General features: G+C 43.2%; 1 protein-coding gene across 4 annotated transcripts in view; it reads left to right on the top strand.

The window, feature by feature from the left end:
* SUSD6 (sushi domain containing 6) overlaps positions 1 to 21309 on the top strand; it is a 103992-nt gene that overhangs the window by 69459 nt on the left and 13224 nt on the right. The window lies entirely within an intron of this gene.

Genomic DNA, 21309 nt, shown 5'->3' with positions numbered 1-21309 from the left:
TTAGTATTCTGCTATTTAAATTTGCAGGCAACACAGTACTGAAGGAGAGCTGAAAAATTCCCATAATGATCAAGTAACATGAGATTACTCCGAGTAACAGAGCAACTGGACATCCGTGAAGAGAGACTGAAACTAGCTTTCTCCCAAAGTTACTTGACTAGTAAGCAGATTGAGGTAGTGTTTGGAAGAAGGAGCAAATCCATATGGCAGAGCCATACGCCTTTTCATTTCCTCTTGGTGGGTATGTACCCACAGACAATACTAATTATCTGTACTAGAATTCTATCAGCAGTACAAGAGAGCTTCTTATTTCTAGCCTGTTCAGCTCTTTGATGAGAACAGACACATTGCCAGAGCTACTTGGGACCTGAATGCTGGTGGAAGGAAACTTGATTCTCTAGCTGCAATTCTACCCAGAAAGATGCTTCTCTGTTGCCAGTTTGCCCAGTAGTAACAGGCTCTTCTGTTACTTTCAGCATCAGCATGAGCGCCCGTGTGATGGCTCCACAGGGTGTGATTTATTAGAAAATAGTATGCTGAATAGAGCAGTTTTATGCAGCAATATTGAGGCAGTTTCTTGTGGTTTTCTGAGTGACCCATTTTGTCAAGTCATCAAGAGGAGTGTTTCAAAGCAACATGCCATGTTTTGGTCAGTCTCATCAGGTGCTCAACCATGGAGGAAGCATGTCCACTGACTGGAGCCAGCACAGATGTTACAGGATAAAAGCAGCTGCTCATACTTGTCCTAGAAGCACCTCTTGAAAAACCAACCTTCCTGTTCCTGTGGGCTACTGCAGCCTTGGAGATCTCCTTGACTACAAAATAGTTCTGTCTGTGCAGGTATTTTGCACTTCTAGACAGGAACCCACTGCAGCCCAGTGGCCTGTGATTGCTCAAAAGCATTTCCCACTGCCGTGAACCTTGGTTTTGCATGCTTTTGTCCATTTTTACCGAGGAGTGCTGGGTCTCTTAATATTGTCCTAGTTTTGTACCTCCAGTCACATGACCTCCTCTCAGAATGGAGCATTATGGAAGATCTACTTTTCTGCGAGATTTTTGCAGAGTCTAGACTGGGAATCTGTTGCCAGTAAATGTGCTAGACTGGAAATCTGTTGCCAGTAAACGTGCTCAAGTGGGATTAGAAGTTTTCAAGCAATGGTCTTCAGAACACATAATAGTAGTCCATGTTGTTTTGCCTGTCACACAGTGACAGCTTCTTACTCTCAAACTGCTTTGTGTTAAAATAGAGGTTTAAATATATTCTTGCTTTCCAGTGCAAGCAGTTTCTGTAATAGGTGGAAGTATGTGCCCCTGAATAAGGAGAGATATGATCACAAACCACTTCTGTTATGGACGAATACTATTGTTCAAGTATATTTTACATACTGGGGTAATTTCATTGCTGATGTGAAGTTTAAGAAGAGCAGGAAGGGGATAACTTCAAAAAACACAGCTACTAAGAAAAAACATAGGTGCAGTTGGGTAGCCTGCTCTTTCCTGTGGAATTACTGCAGCAGGCATGTGAGGCCTGGCAGTCTGGTTGTTGCAGGGTAGTGTGGGATCAGTGTCCTTCCAGAGTAGCAGAAGATGTATTGTGACTTGTTTTCTGTTTATCCTGTGAGCCAAAGAGTAAATGTCAACTGTTTGTCCTTTCCACATTGAGAATACAAGTCACAGTCACAGCTTTGATGTGCAATAACTAGGTTGCTGTGATTTGCGTTCATGACTCTTAAATTCCGATGCTTGTGGTGGCAGGGTTATGAAAGTAGATCGTGGAATTTAATATAAGACACACACCTGCACTGACCTTATTAATGAAACCATACTGACTGGTAAGAAGAATAGGGAGAAAAAAGTCCAGTGTCTCAATCCAGGTGATTTTCCCAGTGCTTGGGACACCTTTGCCATCTTTGTCCTCAGGTGAGATATCAAGAAAACGAGAATGGAGATGAGCAGTGGATCTGTTTTTTGAGGAACGCCCTAGTTTTTCCTGATGTTAGATTCTGTTTCTACTTCTGGGGAAGTCACCTTTTACTTTTGGTGGGAGTTGACACAGTATAATGGTGTTTAGCCACAAAACAGCCTTTTTTCACAAAATTAGCATCAGTTTAAGAACTGAGAACCTGTTTATGGTTTGTTGCTGGGTAACCCTTTGGGAGAATGGAAGTCTATTTATTGGCAATGCTATGTCTTGAACATGTATTTTAGAAACAGTAACTTTGAAATCCCTTGGCACTTGGTTAAAGACAGCTAATCCAGAAGTTTTAGAAGAGGGGCTTTTGTACTTTGATCCTAATGTAAGATCCTCTTGTGAGGTTTTAGAAGGCTTTTGCATGCATGCACAGAGGGAGTGTGGTGTTAGGAGTATTGTCCTCTGCTTTCCACGTCAGCTGCCAGAATATAGCTGTTCTTATGAATAGCATCCTAGATGCTAAGTGTGACTGAAGTATCCTCTTCTAGAAAGTCAATAGAAAAGTTGGGTGGACAAGAGGCAGAACAAAGGATGGCACAGCAGGCTGTCAGCCTGATCAGCACTGTGAAATTAAATGCAACAGCCTTTGGACAGTCTTTGATTATAATTGCATTGGTAATGGGATGAAAGTTCTGATAATGTCTGTGCTTGATGGAATGTATCTGTTGAGAGGGAGTAACTCCTATATGCTGAGCAAATTGTATAGGGGTGGCAGAGATTAGAATAAAGTAAAACTACCTGAAGTTTGAAAGAGTGGGCTGTGGAATCATTGTACCACCTCTTGTCGTGGTAGCTGCCTGCTAAACATGGCTCTGCAGTGCCTGTTGCCTTGCTTCCAAGACAGTGGGTTTTCTGTTACTTGTTTCTCCTAAAATACTTCAAATCCTACTTTCCCCAATCATATGGAGGGGATGGGGAAACAAACCAACAAAACCAGTAAAAAACCTGTAAAGGGAGATGCTGTTTCAATACCACAACGTTTTTGCAATACTTGCTGTTGATCCCTAGGCTTCCTAGATGGTGGATGTTCAAGACACCATGTGCTCTTAGCAAATTTGACCCAAGTGATCAAGTTTGGATTTGAAGCTCTCAAATTTCTGTTTACATTATTACCCCTGTAGTGCTTATTCATGATTAAATGTGTGTTCTCTGAAATTCTCTGTATTGCTGCGAAAAAGAGATCGGTTACAGAACAGCACCTGATAGGCTTAGTAAAAGGACTCCTGCTTTTTCTCTGGAACACTATTTTATGGTCTGGACGCTAACTTATCAACATGAAAATAACCTCCCTCGCTGCTGTTTTTCCCCCACTAGTTCTCATGCGTAAGACATCAATATCTGTTATTTAAGCATTCTCAAGGAGTTTGCATACACAGTTGGGAGAGTTCCCAAGTGTGTCTCTCTGGGGGGGGCAGCATTTCTGATATTTTTAGCATTATTTCTTTGAGGCTTCCATTTTCTTTGTGTGAGAAACTTCACTAACTGGCAAGAGGTTGAACCATACAGTAAATGGATCTTAAAGTTATACGGGAAGCTTTCACTTCACTACCATGAAACCTTTAAGTGCAGTCTGGGCATTCTCACTAAACCCTCTGGTAGACTGAGCTGGAAAGACATCATGGTGTAGCCTGGCATAGGATTACAATGTCATGAAAATGGTTGGTGTAGGGGCACTATCTGTGTACTGTTTATTTTTGCTCTGTCTGGGGTCTTCATTTGTGTCAACTGGCGTACTCCATCTGGCTATAATGCTTGGTGGTTTATTGCCTCTCTGCTGATCTACAATACCGAGGGTGCAATGGGAGAAATTTGAACATCTGCAGGGAGAAACAAAAATGCGTTAACTTGTGAATCATCTATTTAAATGAGAAGAGACTTTTCAGTTCAGGGAATTCATGGAGTATAGAAAGACTCTGAATTCTGTAGGGTACATGGAGGTAATGCTGGGTCATGGCCTAGAAATGGTAGTAGGGATGGTGAGTTAGTTAGCATGGGAGGTGTTCAGATGTAGACACGGTGACTGAGAGTGGGCTGGAGTCAGTGGCCTGCACATCTGGCCTGCCCTTCAGCTGCCGTTCTGCAAGGGCACAGGGCTTCTGAAGGCCCCGTGCCACATCTACCAGCCCTTGCGGGGTGTCTTGCGCCTCAGAAAAAGTGAGCCTGCATTGAACCCTCTGTCTGGGGAGCCTCATGCAGTAGGTGCTTGCTTCAGCTTCTGGAGAAAGTGGCTTGGTAACATGCATGGTGTCAGCATTTAGGGTATGGGGTGCCTTATATGTCAAGGGATCTTCTGGGTCTTGTATTTTTCTTGAAATTGTCAGATGATCTGCTTGTGAACTGCCTCTTCACAGAAATGTGGCTTGCTGAGTTGGTACCCAGAGCCTGTAGAGGTCTGTTTGAAGCTAGGCTTGATGGGCAGAAGCGTAGTGAGGCCTGGGAAGGTAAGAGTAAGGCAGGTTCAGCAGTTGGATCTGAAGAGGGAGGGAAATCTAGCTGCAGAAACTTCACCCTAACAGTGGTAGGAACACTGAGGTCTCTGGTGAGAGAACACTGAGAAAAAGAACAGCATAATCTCTGCCCTCCCCTAGTTTAATCTTTTGATTGTATCAGCACTCTTACTGGGAAAAAACAAATTTTTTTTCTTCTTCTTCTCTCTGTAGGCTGTGGGGGTATTTTAGATAGGAACACTGATATTGGGGAAGGGCTGGGATTTGGATGCTGACTTCCTGCCACATGTGTTAATGTGATGACGTGGGAGGCAGATCTGGGTCCAGCCATGAGTGCGAGGTCTCCCCCGGGGTGTTCTCAGCATTCCCCCGAGCTCTGACCCCGCCTCTGCAGAAGCTGGGAACACACATGAATTTTCCCCTGTTGGTGCTCAGCAGAGTGTTTCCCATGGCACTCAAGCACGCTGCAACATCTTCCTCTACTGCATTCCTCCCTAGAGAGCATCTGAAATGCTCTTTTGCTGTGTAAGGAACTTCTTGAAACTTTGTTCTTGCATAGTTTGGGAAAGATTATGTTGCTTTACGCTGATTGCCTGTAACTTTTCCTACTGTCTTGGTTGTCTTTGCTTAGTGTTTCCTTTCGAAAGCGTGAGTCAGAAGGTGGTTGTGAAATCTGTCTGCTAGATCAGTGTCTATACATATGTAGTCTGTGTTGACCAGAGCAGCGGAAGGGATTTTCATCTTCTTTAGAATTGTGAACATATAAATAAAACTTTCATTTAAACTATTATTTGTCTTTTATAAGGCCCTCGCACCTCATGCTGTTTCTCAGAATATAATAGAATTGAGCTATTATAGTAACATTTTAGAATGTAAAGTTAGCATTTTGTTCTGATAAATCTTCTGTCTCTCTCAGTGAAGACAGGATGGTTCTGCAGTTCTTGAAACCAAATTTGAAATACTGTCTTGCTGGATTGAAAATATAGACAAAAAGGACCAAGTAGTAATGTAGCAGATGCAGTTATCATCCGTTAACATTTTCACTTAAATATCATAAACTGTCCTTTCAGGTAAATGCTTAAGGAAAAAAAAAGAGCACACACACACAAACCTGAAACACCAAACAACAAAACAAATAAAAACCAACACACACGCCCCAAAACCTCAGCTAACCACACAATTTCTTTTATGGAGCTAGGTAATTGAACCAGGAATTGAAATTGTCTGAAATGAGGGAATGCTGCAACTGAGCACAAATTTTCTCCTGTGGATTTGATGGAAGATGACTGAGGAGAAGCAGTAGGATTGGAGGAAGGAGGAGGCAAAACTGTAGAAAGCTGAGGAGGGACTTGAAATTTCTCCAACTTGATACTGGAATGCTGACTGGAAAGTGCATAGGACAAGCAGCAATGAAAATAGTTTCGTGTTGGTTTGGTTCTTGTATTTGAGGAAACACAATTTTGTAACAGCATCTGTGAATCAGCTGAGTTATCTGGAAGAACCTGGCCTGCAACAGTCTCTTCTTTTCAATAGGGCAGCGTCCTAGACCCCAAGCTCTGGCTGACAGGAAATGGTAATAGTATCATTTGGGCTTGGCCTGCCGAGGTAAAGAGTGATCTGGGTAAAAAGCTTTAATCAAGGTGTGATTCTGGGTACTTCATGCAGCCAAAACTTCATCAGGCATTTTTACACCATTTTTATCCTGTTAAGTGTATGTTGCACTGAGAAATACTCTTGTTGGTTTAGCAAGAGCTGCTCTGACGTGACTGATGCTGTATAGGTAAGATGTAGCTGAAGGAAGCCTCTTGAGAGAGCTGAGCAAAAAAGTGCCTCAAAACAATAGAGGAAACTTAATGAAGTGTCACAAATAATGTAAAAAACAGCTGGCACAAATGCAGCTTTAAGTTAAAACCAGACAGTAACAGTGCAAGATGGTAATGCAGCACATGCGTCCCTAGCCATGTGTTAGTCCTATGTATGGCAGTAAAGGTTGAAGTAAATTGCTGGCTAGAGAGGCAGAGCTGTGTCGAAGAGCTACTGAACTGTGAAATCCTGCATCTGGGTTGGCTTTCTTTGTATAGAAAAAGAAGACACAAATATTAAAGCAGTCAAATTAATCTGTAAATATTTGACATTAATTAAATTGGTGACAAGAACCCTTAAATCATCACACTGAACACTCCAGACTCCCTGAAACCACATATTCACAAAGGCAGGCAGGAAAGTTCTCTGAAGAGGGAAGCCGAGGAAAAACCTCAGGTTAGTTATTAATGGAGCATGTTTCTAGGCTTAGGTCCCTTGTGCCTAGGCCTTAGTTCCAGCTGCTAAGCTGCAGTGTCTCCCCTTTCAACCTCTAAGTCAGTGATGGACTGGTTTAGGTTGGCTCTGTGGCAGTAGGTGGGAGCTGGAATTGTGCATCTCCAAGGTTCCTGAGCCTCCATTAGGCCAGCTGTCCTCCAAAACCACAAGGAAAGCTGCAAAAGCAACCCTGTAATGAAGTAGTATGAGCGTTGGCCTTTTTTTTTTTTTTTTTCTGAATTTTTTATATTTTCATTGTTACGGAAAAAAGAAACTGTCTAGATTGTCAGGGAATATAAATAAGAAGCAAAGAATGTATACAGTTGAGCATTTCTTGTTGCTTAAAACCAGCGAAGTACAGTTTAGCATATCTGGTCTCTTTCCTGAAGATTTTGTTTTGAAAATAGCTATACTGTGGGGTTTTGGGTTGTGCATGCTTTATAATCTCTTTTTATATCAAACAGAAGGAATGTTATTTCATCTCTTATGTTTGTGTCAGGCATTCAGGGCTACAAATGGGTCCTGTCTTGGCAGTTGCTACCTCTAAACGTTTTTATATTACGTGCTTTTTTTCAACTGGGTATTTTGGCTCGACTGTGCTTTGATTCCACTGGCTATAGTGAAAGCATCAAAGGGCAAGTAGTATTTCAAAAGGTGAGAATTCCTTCTGCACATCTTTTCTGAATACTTTTCTTGACAGTTGTGGAAGGAGCTTGTTTTTTTGAACAGTTTCCAAATCCTGGCTTGTTTCAGTTCAGCTTTGTTTACCCTGTAGGTGTTTGGGATGAGACAGAAAGATTTTGTGTTTGCTGCTAGGTATGATTTTGACAATTTGCTAATTCACATCCATTGAGTTGCTCAGAGCTGTTGGTAGGTACTGGGAAAATGGAGGTATAAAAACAAACACTTTGAAACTATTACATCTGTATAATGAAACAGTCTTCTCAAAGGAGGTGACTGGAAATCTGAATTATTTTATATGCTGCATTTGTAAGGATTATACTAAGTTGCCATTTACTTCCCATGTGCTATCTGATCCCCAGCAGAATTTGAGTGGGTGGAGTGTGTGGGACTCTGCCTGTTCTGCAAGAACTGATGATGTCTTCTGTGACTGGTAAAGTAGCAGCAGCAGCATCCCACCAGACCTTGATGCCTCTTACTAGTCATGCTTCAGTCATGAAGCAAGCTTACTGATAGCTTCACTGTGTCACCTCCCTTCTTCCCAAAAAACATTCTGCAGTTACTTGCATTGCCAGTAAAAAGAGAAGACCACATACTGAGTAGCTGTTAGTTTTAGTGCAGGTTATACAGGGTCTGACACAGTCTTTCCTCCTCTCACCTCGCTAGCTCTTAAATTGCCCAACACTTTTAAAGTATTGTGCAGTTCAGAAAGGTACAGAATAGCTACCTCTTCTCAGTAGAAGAAACTTGTTGCTTTGCTTTGAAGCTTAGTTCTTCAACTTCACTCTGTGTGTCTTAGAGCTTTTGAATTATTAGAGTCTGGATTGAGTCTGTGTCAGCTAATCACATTAAGAAAATCTAGCTGAGGAAGGTTGAACTTGGAGCTTAACTGGGAGTCTCTAAGACTTTGTGGTCTTTGGAAAGCCGGGTTTGCCACATGGAGTACTTCTGTCACTCTGTAGCTTGAGTTGCCTCCCATGTTGAATGGTGCTCAAGTAGGGCTATTTTTTTTCTGTCAGACTCTGCAGAGAAGTTGCTTGCAATGTTGAGCTCCTTTAAAGCCAGTAGAAAAGATGACTTAATATTTACAGCTAGCCTAACCACATCTAAAGTAAAAATATGAAGTGTGCTTAAGAGAGCCCTTCCAGTGAGACAGGACTAATAACTCTTTGCAGTTCTGCCCAGACAGTGGTAAATTATTTGAGTGCTTGTTCTGACAAGTCTCATGACAGAGATGAGTCATTCTTAAAGGATAAACAAATCTGCCTAGATATTAGATTCTGATATGTTCAGTGGTCCTGAACAGAATGAAAGGTCAAAAGAGAAGTGGCACAGCAGGGTGAAAAAGTATTCTCCAGTGTGTGTTGATGCATTAGATTGAGGTTTTGGGGTTGCTGCCCTTACCCACCTTTCCCTAGCAAAATTGTCCATAGAGCTGCTGCAGAGCAAAGCTTCAGTAACCTGGGGCTTTGGGCTTCCCAGTTGGGTTTTCATACAGATGAAGCTGGAACAACTCTTAGCACAGAGTAGTCTCCTGTGTGCATGCCATTGCTGGATCAGCCTTGGCCAAACTTCCAAATTAGTACTTTTTGGGTAGGCTGAGTCAGAGGCAAAAGCTGCTGCCGCTGAAAGGATGAGAAATGAATCAGCTGCCAAAGACTCATTAGTGAAGGAAGGAGGCAGAGCTTTAAAGTGACCTGGCTAGTGCAGGGATCTTTCCATACACATGTAAGACAGCAGGGCTCCTTTCTAAACTATAAAGTTCTTACTTCAGAGATTCCCATGTACCCTTGTACATGTACATTCCCATGTACAAGGCCCACCTCTTGAGCAGATTCATGACTGTGCAATGAGCTGTGTCAAGTCGCAGGATAAACAATAGCAGAACTGGTATTAGAAGGTAGGCATGAGCTGACCTGTTGGGCAAGGGAGAGCTGGTTGTTGTGTAGGTGGGTGGTGGAAGGAGAGTGATGGGCTCCTACTGCTGCTGGTATTATAAGCCAGGTAACTAACACGAGTCATCCAAAGCTTGAGGGGCTATGCTGAAGCTAACAGCAGGGACATATATTGGGAAACTACCATAGCAAGAACTTTTAAGGCCTTATTTGAGAAAGGAAACTGGTTACCATGCTAGGCTGGAGTTTTGGAAGTGGAAGCGTTTTGTAGTTACCTGGAAATCCAGGAGCAAGTTAAGCCTCCAAGGCACTGTGGAATTCCAGGCCTCTTGTTGCTTGCTGACAGTGATGAGTTTTGCTCTGCTGTATCCTGGAGTTGTTTCCCCTATGTCCTCACCTAGCATCAATAGAGGGACTATTTATTTCAGTCAGGACTTACGGAGTAGTCAGCACAAATCAGTCAGCTCTGTCCTGTCCAAACCTGGTGTTCAAAATCAGCATGAATATCTGGTAGTTACACTTTTTCCTATTGTGTGTCATTGTTTTTCCTGAAGAACCAGATAGTTTTCCTGAGACCAAAGCCCATAGAGTGTGTATCAGGCTTTTGTCCTAAACAGGCAGCCTTGGGGTATTACTACATGCAAATTGAAAACCTACCTAGGAACAGCTGAGGAAATAGCAGGGTAAACATGCAGGTTACCGCTGAATTGACACCAGTTTTTAGTTTTGTACATTTCTGGAAAGAGGTGAACAGGGACAAGATCAAAGCTGTGTGAAGAGTGAAGCTGAAGTATGAAATTAGCACTAGTAATTGAGGACAGTGGATGATGAGTTCAAACGCCGTGCTAATATATTTTCTACTAACCTGCCTCTACACAGGTGCTGTAAGTTCCTGTGTAGCTGCCTGTTCCTTTTTTGAAAGAATATAGAAGTATTTTTACACTTTATCTTTTTTTATTTTTTTTAAATAATTTCCTTGTTGCAATATAAAGTAAGATTTAGAATCAGACAAGCTGCCAGTGAGGAGAAGAGATGCCCCTGATGAGTGTTAGCTGCCTCTGCCCCATGCAGCAAACACTTCTGAACTCTATACACTTGTTAATCAGAATTTCAAACTAAAATCCACATGCAACTTTCCTAGGGGGACTGTCTTAATCATACTTTTGAAGAGGGGGGGAACCCACAAAACTAGCTGGGTACTACTTAGGACAGTGAGTTTGGGTTTCAAAAGCAGAAACCAGGATCCTGGAGATCACACAAAGCATTGTTACAGCACTTGCTTAATTTCCTTCTCCAAACACGTGGAAGTAATTATAGGGTGGATGGAAGAAGGCACAAGGAGGCCGGAAGCGGTCTTGGAAAACAAAAACAAATGATACATGTGCCACTTGGAAAGCTGCACTGTGCCCAGGGTGGAGACCAGGTTTCAGTATTGAGCTACCTGTTCGGCAGCTGCTTGTACCACTGGCTCCAGCTGCAGTCCAGAAGCAAATTTTTTGTACTGTCCTGGCAGTATGGGGGGCTGTAAAGTACTGGTCAGCTGGTCTGCGTCCTTACTGGACCTGAGCAAGCCGCATGAGCTTCCACATATGTCATCAACAGCAGTTTTTATTTTATTTATTTATCCATGTGTGTATAACAATAAGACTGCTTTATCAGAAGATCTTAAAAACAGTTCTGCAGTTGTTCCCAGTTTGTTGCCCCCTCCTTGTTAATGTTTCTTGAATTAATTCCTCAATCCTGGCTTTGTTTAAAATCAACAAGTTTTTTGTCTTATGATTTGGTGTAATCCTGATGTCCAGAATGCCCGGTGCGGATGAGAGCCCCACTGCAGCTGGCCCCGTGCAAACATAACACAGAGCCAAGTCTGAAAAAACTTGGCAGTGCTAGTCTTGGAGCCTGTCAGGCTGAATCATTTGGGAATGTTTCTGAGGGGGGCACATTACAGGTGGGCCTATTAGAGGGAAGCTAATACAGTTGTCATAGTGAGTAGCACTCTTCTAGGGAGGCAAATCTGCTGCTGGAGTGCAGTTGTGTTTTGGTTGCTGCTTTCCATCAGTGTAATCTTCCTTTCACAGATGTGGTTCTTTTGCTAGCCCTGGATTGTATCTTGATTTTTCCCTGCATAACATACAGCAAAGTCTGTGGTCCTGTTTTGGAGCGGGAAAGGAACTTTAAATGCATAACATTTTTCTGCTAAAATCTCAGTGAGAGAGTTGTCTAACTGAAGCAAAGATTTTTAAGGGGCAAACAGAGAAAAGTACGTTTTATATCAAGAGAGTCTGTAGCACTCCAGGAGCAGCAGTGGCAGCTTCATATAGCCTAAACATTTTGACTCTTGTAAAATGTAAATAGAATTTGCACTTTAGAGCAAGCTTTGATGCTAATGGTTTTCTTTTTAGGAGAGAGATAAGCCACTGGGGGAAGGGGGGGGATAATATTTCTAATAGAAAGGCAGACAAGACCCATAATTAATGTTGCACTACCAGGCTTCCTCCATGGTTGGCTAATCACAGCTGAGTGTTAATAAGCATAGAGTTTTTTTTAAATACTGTTGTAACATGTTAATTAAGATAATTTGGCTCCATGTATCTCTTGAGTTACCAGATGGCGACTGCATTGGTGGAAGGCTGCAATTAGAGTCTTTTCTTTCTTCCTTTTACTTCCCCTACCCTAAAAAGGAAAAGAAGAAAAAAAAAAAAAGGCAGTTTTGGTGTGTACGGGATGGCTGTGTGAGGGGTGCCTGTTACTGTACACAGTGCGAGTGCTTGTGTCTAATTATATAAATGCACAGCTATGTGATTATATATACAAATCTTTTTGCTTTGGTTTCTTTTCATTTACCCACATTATGACAAAAAGAAAAACAAGCCTCCTCTTCAGACTATGTCCTTGCTGAGGAAACTGTAATTTCCCCATAAAGGCTCCAGTCCTGCTTAGTTTGCTGTTCTGTCATTGACTTCAGAGTATGCAGCATCTGGAGCCAGTAAAGACAGAGGACTTATTTTTCAGTGGACTTTGGCCTCTGCTTAATACAGAAATCCCAAAAGAGGGTTATGTTTTGCAGTGTGTTTTTAGGAAGGCTTAAAATATTTTAGGGGCAGGGTCGGCGAGAAGTGTGTGTGTTCACAATGGAGGCCTTTTATCGACTTCTGCCTCCTGTAAGTAAAATATAAAAAGGTCCTTTAGCCTCAGCTGTTGTGACTGGGCCCGACAGCAGCTGCTGTCTCGGGTTTGTCCCTCTGGGAAGCGATCCATCTGCTCATGTGCTAGAGAAAGCCAGAGTGCTGAAAAGGAAAAGGTTCAAAATCTGTTCTCCCATTTCCAGTCCCCATCTCCACCCCAGAAATTACAGACCAGTGGAAAACCTGGGCATCTGGTAATCTGTCTTTTATGGTGTGAATGCTGTCTCTGGCTAGAAACCCACTGCATTCTCAACTGTTTCCAGCTGGCAGAGGATAGCGTCAGTCTGGGTCCCTTTTCAGACGTTGTATCTGCAGCTACTCTGCTTATACAGTTAAAACATGCAGGTTAGCAGACTTGTGGGCAATAAGCAAAAAAGCCCAGATGCTAACACCTTCATCTGCATGAAAGAGGAGCTGAGCTTGCTTCACCTCCACCGGAAGGGCCCACCTGTCCTCCAAGGAGACGGCTTTCTAATGACTGCAGGAGACTTTTGTGTTGGAATTTAAGTATGTGGGCTAAAAAATTTCCCCCTCAAATGTCCTCAAGATGCTGGATATGTCAGGAGGGGGTAAAATCTCAAATACGATTCCCAGAGCAGATCATTGCTGTGCTTCTCAGAGACAGCCTGCAAAGAGAAACCCCACTCTAAAGCATGCGGCTCTTCAAGTTCAGCGCAGACCTGCTGTTACAGGCGGTGACATTTATCCATGAAATACCCAATGTGCCATTTCCTAGCCTGATATTGGTAGTAATCCAAATGCTCGGACTAAGGAAGACAATGCAGGAGCAGAGGCTGCACAGTGGGAAGCTGCTGTGCTGAAAGTTTGAGTGCATCCAGGCAAATATCACTGGTTGGAAACCTGGAGGTATTTAGCGCTCAGAAATGGAGCTGGCACTCTGACTAGCTGGAGCATGTGGGTGGAGGTGACTGCTTTTGTATCTTGTGCATCTACCACTAAAGCGCATCCCCTTGTCATTCCTTTCTCAACAGGAAGGAAGATGTGGGTGGGGAAGAGGCAGAACTGTTGATCAAAACCTATCTAGGTGCTTTTTCTCTGCAGACCAGCTGCCTGGGAAGTGTTTTTTGCTTTGGTAAAAGATGGTATTTAGTTGACGTAGCTAGTCTAAAAAGGATATGAAATGATACAGACTTGCTTCCTACTAAAACCAAACTGCTGCTGAGGGAGGGGCTTCTGAAAGTGGCTTCTGCTCTTTATAGGCTGGTTTGTGTGCACAAGGGGAGAGAGGAAAAACAAGGGTATTGCTGTCTGGGTTTCACACTGAAAACAAAGCTGGCTGGTTCTCTCCCCCCATCATCTCCTTCTCTGCAGAAGACTCCTGGAGGCAAACACCAGTCCTGCCTCAGGCAGAAAGAGACCTTATGTGTGACTGAAGGCCCTGGTTTAAGAAAAAAAAATCCTGACCTAAAGAGGAGCATGTAGAAATTTTTTTTTGTTCCACAGTCACGGTGTCATTGCAGCCAAGCTGGTCTTCCCCTGCTTCCCTGGAGACCAAAAAAGCAGGAGGCTTGGGTTAGAGGGGCCTGATAACTAGCTATATACTCTTTGAGTTGAACAGATATATATAAAATATATAATTTATATTAAAAATACATTAAAAATATATATCGTATATTACACGTGGGGTATATTACACGTGGGTTATATTACACGTATATATATTTGTTTGTGTTTTTTTTTTTCCCTCTTCAAGGTAGCAAAAAACACCTTTATCCCAGACTCTTCTGGACACAGGGGGCAAAGTCCTTGTGATAAATCAAACAGTGAATTTTCTGTCTGCTAGTTGGGAAGGGTTTGTAAAATAAATGCTTGCTGTTGAAAATAGCATGTATGCCAGTTATAAGCATTCCTTTAGTTTTGATGCTGTTTTTCTAGGTTTTTTTCCCAGTAAGTATATAGTGGGGCTTCAGTTCATCATTTGCTAGGTAGGGATGCCTCCAGGAGGGAGAGCTAAATTGAAAGATGTAAAAGATTTTGAGTTGTATGAAAACTTGATGTTGTCGTTTAACCCCAGCCCACAACTAAGACACAATAGGAATTTGCTCCCTCCTACCCCTCCCTGAGTGGGATAGGGGAGAGAACTGAAAAGGAAGGGATAAACTTGTGGGCTGAATTAAGAACAGTTTAATAAGACAGCAAAATAATAATATACTACTAATAATAAGTGATACTCAATGCACTTGCTCTCACCAGCCAGTGACCAATACCCAGTCTGTCTCACGCCAAGCTGCCAGTTCCAGAAAGGAGAGCACCCTGATCCCAGCAAGAGAGCGAATAGGCAAAAGGCAGAAAGGCCAAAGGCCAATTGCAAATTGGCAAAAGGCTGAACTAACACCCAACTCAAAACAGAGTGGAATGGAACCACACTCTCTAACGGAGTGGAAGTGGAATGGAACGAACAAGCTGGAAAAGCCAACTCCAGTTACATACATAGCATGGCACTAATGGTAGGGAATATTTTGTTGATCAGCCTGGAAGTCAAGTTAGGTGCTGTCCCACTGTGTTTCCTCCCAGCTGCTATCTGCAGCTGGACAGCTGAAAAAGTCCTTGATCTCCCTGACAACAGCCAAAAACATCAGTGAGTTCTTACTTTGTTTTGTACCTACTCCAAAACAGTCTAGTTACTGAGAAGACAGTAAGTCTATCCCAGGGAAAAGCAATGTCATCACATCATTCTCACACTAAATCCAAAGCAAAAGACCATGCTGGCTACTAAAAAGAGAAGTTTCTAACTGCATGAAGAAAGTTAACTCAATTCCAGTGTGTTCTGTTAGGTGTAAGATGAGGCACTGTGGTCTGTCTGCAGGCACTGGGAGGCTGATGTGTTGCCTTTGCTGTTGCTCAAGAAGCTGCTAAGTGAGTTTGGCAACTCTGGCTGGTTACCCTGAGGCTGTGGCTAAGGACAGCAGCAACACTATTATCTGGTTGGGTCACATTCATGCTTCTCTGAGTACTGCTGACAGAGGTTGGGTGTATGTCCAATAAATAGAAGAGATCCAAGAACTGGGCTAAGGGAGCGGTAAATAGTTTCCTTATTGGCTTACTAAACAACCGGGAGACTAGAGAGGTTGGGCAGTGCCCTGCTGGCAAGAACTGAAATGCTGCAAAGAGAGAAAACAATGTTTCTTCTCCTATTCACAAATATTTCCAGAACTCTTGCTAGCACATTCATTCAGTTGCTTCCTAAGGCAGAACTGGTGTTCACTGTCACCCCTGGGTAGGATCCATGGGCAGCACTCTGTTAGAATTGCCAGAGTCTCTAGAAGCCAAAATGAGCATTATTACTGGTCTCTGACTTGCACTTTTAGCCCACTGGCTGCATCAGCTGTCAAATTTTTATTGTGAAAAAGCATTGTGTAAAAAAGATGAAGGTTTGTGTATGAAGTTATAAACAAACAGCAACTAAAAAAATCCCAACCACCTATTGCTGAAAGCCTGTTCTAGGCACCAACTGGAGAGAAACAGTGAAGCTGGCTCTGTTGTTTTCAGCATGGTGTTAATTAAATCTGAACCTCACGTCTGAGATGCTGAAAATGCATAGTCTCTCCAGAAGGCTTCAGATGGAGCTCATGTTTCGGATCACCCCTTTAGCTGTTGCAGGACCCAGCTTGAACAGGGGAGTAGAGTCTTGATAAGATCAGCTAAATTGAGTAAATCTTGTAGAGCTTAGAATATTTCACTTCCAGTCTTCACATGCCACAAAAGTTGCAGTTATGTCTGAAAGGCCAGGACGTGTTAATGTGTCCAAACAGGCCGCATGTTCAGGGGATCCTGCTGAGAAATCATCATTTACTCAAGTTCCTTCCAAAATGCTTCAGCACTGAGATGTAAGCTTTGTCTGACGCTGCTCTGAGAATGATCACAGGTGCTAGATCACTTGTGTAGCCAGTGAGAAATTAACCTGAGGCTCAGTCCAGCTTCCTCTTAAAGTTGCTGGAATTTGGGCCTGACTCATATAAACAGTAGTGTCAGTTTGTCACAACTGTTCCTTTCTTGACTTTAGTGACCTTTGCACCTTGTTGTGGAGAAGCAGAAGAAATGTTACTGGGTTGTTAGTGCAAAGCATCCCTTTGTTAAGCAAGGTTATACCCATCTGTCCAACCATGTAAGGTGAGCAATGCAATGGTTTGTTCTTCCTCAGTTACAAACCTGCAGTTATGCATGCAAGCAGATGATGATAAATAGTTATCTTGTTCTGTTTTGTTTTTATCTTGTAAGAATACGTTCAGTTATGAAAGAGTTGATTTTTATCTCTGTTTGGTCAGACTGTCTAGCAAAAGAGGTGAGTGACCGGAAAACAGTTCAGGTGCCTGGAGCAGAAAAAAGGGGTGTAAGACCCCTGCTAGGATCCAGGAGTCTTACTACCTGAAAAAGGAAATGCCAGGCAGCCAGGACTGTTGTGGGGTGCCTTTTGGTCACCCTCTGTGCGATGTTGTGCCTGTGTGAAGAAAGTCAGTACTGGGGAGCTTTATAATTCTGTGGTAATTCTGTCAGATTGAAGTACGTTTTAATCTCACATTTTATGTGTAAGTAGAGTGTGGTGTACTTCATCCTCACCACCACAGACTCATTCTGCCTGAGCTTTGGAAATCTCCTGCTTATCTGTGAATTTCACTCACAGAGATCAAGGCTCAACTGTGTGTCCCCTGTGGCTTATGTTCTGAGTACATAAACCCCCTCACTTTTATGTCAGCACACAAAATGCCACATGCTTCCACCTGTGGTATTATCTGTGACCATGGCTTGGTTTCATGTCAATTTTTATATTGTTAGAAATGCTTTTGTAGCTCTGTATTGGATTGGAGTTCAGGACCACAGCTCAACTTCAGCTCAGCCAAGACATGGAAGATCAATTTCATCCTTTGGTGATTAAGTTAATCAGTTTGGCCAACTGACATCTCTTATTGTCTCCGTAAGAAGCCATGTTCTGAGCCCTCGCAGCTGTCTGAGAGTTTGGTAAAAGAGAAAGCAAGTGGAACTTGCTACTGATAGCAGAGCCATGGGAAAGGGAGCCGGTGAAGGTACAATCTGATAACACTGTGGATGCAGCAAAACAGAGGATTGTTAGTGTTGTGCTGTTTGCTGTCAAGTTGCTAACAGATAGTCAACAGTTAACCCTCCTTGAAGGAGTATTTGCTCATGTGACCTAGACAGAAAAATTTCATGCCTACAGATGATTTGATGGGAAACTGAGTGGAAGTGCATACTGGCTTAATGTTTTTTTTAATTGCCTATATATTAAATAGCAAATATTTTGGAAGAGTATTGACAGAAACCCCAGTGTATAACTTTATTTCTGCCTGTCAATCTGTAAATGACAGTTTCTTTACCTCTGAACAGAGTTCAGGGATGTTCAAAACATTTGGACTTCTCATCAGTTGTTATCTCCTTCCTGTTTTCCAGCAGTGAATGCTGGCAGAGAACCAGCTCTCTCAGGAGGTGTCATAAACTTCAGCACCTCCTAGAAACGAGGCCTTTGGGAGTAGAGCTCTGCCCATGTCACACACAGTGCTGCAATACCTGAACCACTGTTTCTGTGCATCCTCAAAGCTTGGTGAATCAAGATGCTGGAACAGCTTTGCAAGCCTAGGATGTTGGTAACTCCCTAGGAAGTTGATAATTTCTGTAACTTGGCTCTCCTTCTCTTCCCTGCCTGATGTGAACCTTTGTTTTAAGATGTCTCATAAGATCTGGGATACTTCCAAGAACATGTGTTCCAGGGAAGGAGTTGGTGAGATCCCTGCTTGTTTCTGTGTATTTCAAATATAACCCAGTGCCCTTGTGAGTCTAGGCTGATCCTGTTGAGGAGGGCGTCGGTGGTTACAAAATACATACTTAAAGTGTCCCACAAATTTAGAGGATTTTTTGTAACATTTTGAGAAGCTTCAGTGTATCCACTGTACCACACACCTTTGCACCTTGGAAGCAGTGAATTTGAGGGTCACAGTTTTGCTATGTCTCTTGAAATCTGCCCGTCTTTAATTGGGGCTGAAATATTGAAAAACCTTCCTCCATGGTTCAGTTCACATGCTTCAAAAAGCATCGGTGTGCCCAAGTAGTATCCAAACAGCAACGCCTTAGCCTGGGGCTGGGCCACACAGCAGCGTGCAAACACTGCTGAAGGTTAAATGCAAGCAGCCTGCCTGGGAAGCGTGAGCTGGGAGGAGAACTGGATCAGGCTGCTCCCAAGCCCAGTACCGAACCATCACAACACAGCCCCGCTCTGCTTCTGGATTGCCATGGGTATTCCAGTGCTGCGAACTTGGGGCGTAAGCTTCGCTGCTGTTTGGTGAGATAAAGGGTTGTGCAGAATCAGACTTTACCTTTTCTTCTGTTAGCCCCAGTTTAGGGCATGCATATGGAGGCAATTGAAGAAACCCATTATGGAGTGTGTGAAAACTGAGAGTCCTGAAAACTCAGGAACAGGTCACTGTAGTGGAAAGCTGCACTGTCTGGCCCAAGCTCTCCCAATGCCTGTGTTACACTGGGCTCGGCCCTGGTCTGTGGAGGTGCTGAGCTCTGTCAGAGATGCCAGGGAAAGGGAGCTGGTCCACCAGGGACTGGAGGTGTTTGTCTTCCTCAGTTTTTCAGGCACCACCAGTCCATCATCTTGCCCCCCCAATCCTTGCCTGGGCCACCTCCACCAATCTTTAAAATGCTCAGCACTGTCTAGTAGTCCTCTCCAAAGCTGCAGGCTCTGAGATGCTCTGTTCCTTTGAGGCTACCTTGCAAAGGACAGTTCAGGTGGTCTTCCAGGGGAGGTGGGATTGCCCAGAGATGCTCAGTCAGGTTGAGGATGTTGATGTTCTGGCTGCCTGATCCAGATCTTCTTTATCTATTTTCCCAGCACATAAACAATGTTATTCCATCACAGTGAAGGTGACATTTTAAAATACTTGTGACGCTCTTGCATGCTGTGATGACAAATGACCTAAGGAGATGGGGGGGAGAGGAAGGAGGATATAAGTAATTGTGCACTCTCTTCTCTGTGTGAAGAGGACAAGTCAGAGACAACCAACTGAACACACTTATCAGCTGCTTCTCCTCTCCGTTTGTGTGCCAAGTGGCCTGTGGAGGTGAGGAGGAAACCAATTTGCAGTTGTGTACCTGCACATCTCCTCCTGAAGCGTCTGTCTGAAGCCCTTGTGTGAGGAGGCCAGGTCAGGTTTCTGTAAGTGTATGCGGTGATACTTCCAAGCCTTTGAGAGCACTACTACAATGTAAATGAGTGCCTGTTTCTTGTTTGCTGGCTGACTTTTGTACATAACTCAGAAACCTCATCAGTGTAGGTGGCACTTTATGATAGAAGTGGAACCAAACAGTGAGCTGCTGCCAGGTCCTAAAGGGCTCCTGGCACAATGGCCACATGTGAATATGGCTCAGGAGAAGGGGGAACAGAGGGAATGAGCTCTGTTTGCTGCAATCAGTTAGCAGAAAGATGCTCTATGTGACTCCCAAGCAATGTCAGGTACCTCCTGAGGCATAAAAAGGTGCAGGGAAGTTGCCATCTCTGCTGTTGAGTTTCAACAGCTGCTGTGGCAACAATAGCTTTTCCCCACAGCTCTCTACTGTTGCCTGGAGAAGTACCTGTTGCACTGCTGAGAATATTTCTGGTGCTCAAATGAGTCCTTGCAGTTTAGCAAAAAACCCCTCTTCTGGACTGCAGATGAAGCAGGCAGGGCATTTGTCTATGTGCCTGAATGTGAAGTGTGAAATGAATCTGTAACTTCAGCTGATCCCAGCTGACTCCAAGTGTTGGACACACTTAAAGTGAAAGCAAGTTTTAGCCTCATCAAAAATGGAGAAATGATTGCGGAAAGGAAAAATAAAGAAACACAGAAGAGACAACAGTTAATACTCATGAGGCGTGAGACAGTGGCTTCTCTGAAGCTTATTGAAGAATAAATCTTCTCAAGAACAAAGTCTTCTTGAAAAGCTGCTGCTTAGACCCCTGTTAACCTTTTCTCTCAAGGAGTCAATTGAATTGCAGTTATAAAGCTGGCAGAACTCATACCAGAGGGCTTTTGGCTTTGCTCAGCATTTCATCTCGGGGTTTACTGGCATTTACAAGGCACTATCTGTGATGCACTCACACATGTGATTAGGTTCAAGGGTCACTTGCACTGCAGCAACATAGCAAATTTCTCCACAATGGAACGAATCTCTAAAGTGTTTAAATCTTGCCCAAAATCTGGTTACTTTAATTTTGCCTAGTTGTTTCTCACTGTTTGTCCCACAGTAAGTGGGACACTCAGAGGCAGAACGTGGGAACGTGTGCTCCAAGGGTTAAGGGCAGGCCTGGATGACCCTGCTGTGATGGAACAGGGTGAGTGGGCTGGCTGTTTTTCCATGGCCCAAAATATCTCGAGGCATCTTTGATGTAGTTTCTTTTGTGAAGTTTGGGAAGCTGATGTGGATTTAAAGGAAAAAAGTCTGGATTTCTCCCTTTTTCAGCCAGGCAGATATGTGGCATCAGTGGGTAGTATTGGGACTGTCCTACAGGTTCACTCTGACCTGCCAGAGGAGAGGAAATTCTAAGCAATAAAAATGTCCTGTTTTCAGTGCAGTTTCCTCATTCGTGGTTTGGTTTTATTTGAATGGCTATTGAAAATTCTACAGGAAAAAATCTGGAATGTGCTATGTCTGTACCTATTAGTCAGGATAGGGGAGATGCAAGGAGAAATGTGAAGTGCGTTCAGCACTCTGGACTTCACATAGGTAAGCAAGGGGATTTTTAGAAATGTCTTGGTGATACAACTAATTCCTTTTTAAAAATAGGCTAGAATATTTGGTCCTACTGTATCAAAACT

This window comes from Patagioenas fasciata, chromosome 5 (genome assembly GCF_037038585.1).
Source record: "Patagioenas fasciata isolate bPatFas1 chromosome 5, bPatFas1.hap1, whole genome shotgun sequence".
NCBI lineage: Eukaryota > Metazoa > Chordata > Aves > Columbiformes > Columbidae > Patagioenas > Patagioenas fasciata.
This window is presented reverse-complemented; position numbering and strand designations above follow the sequence as displayed.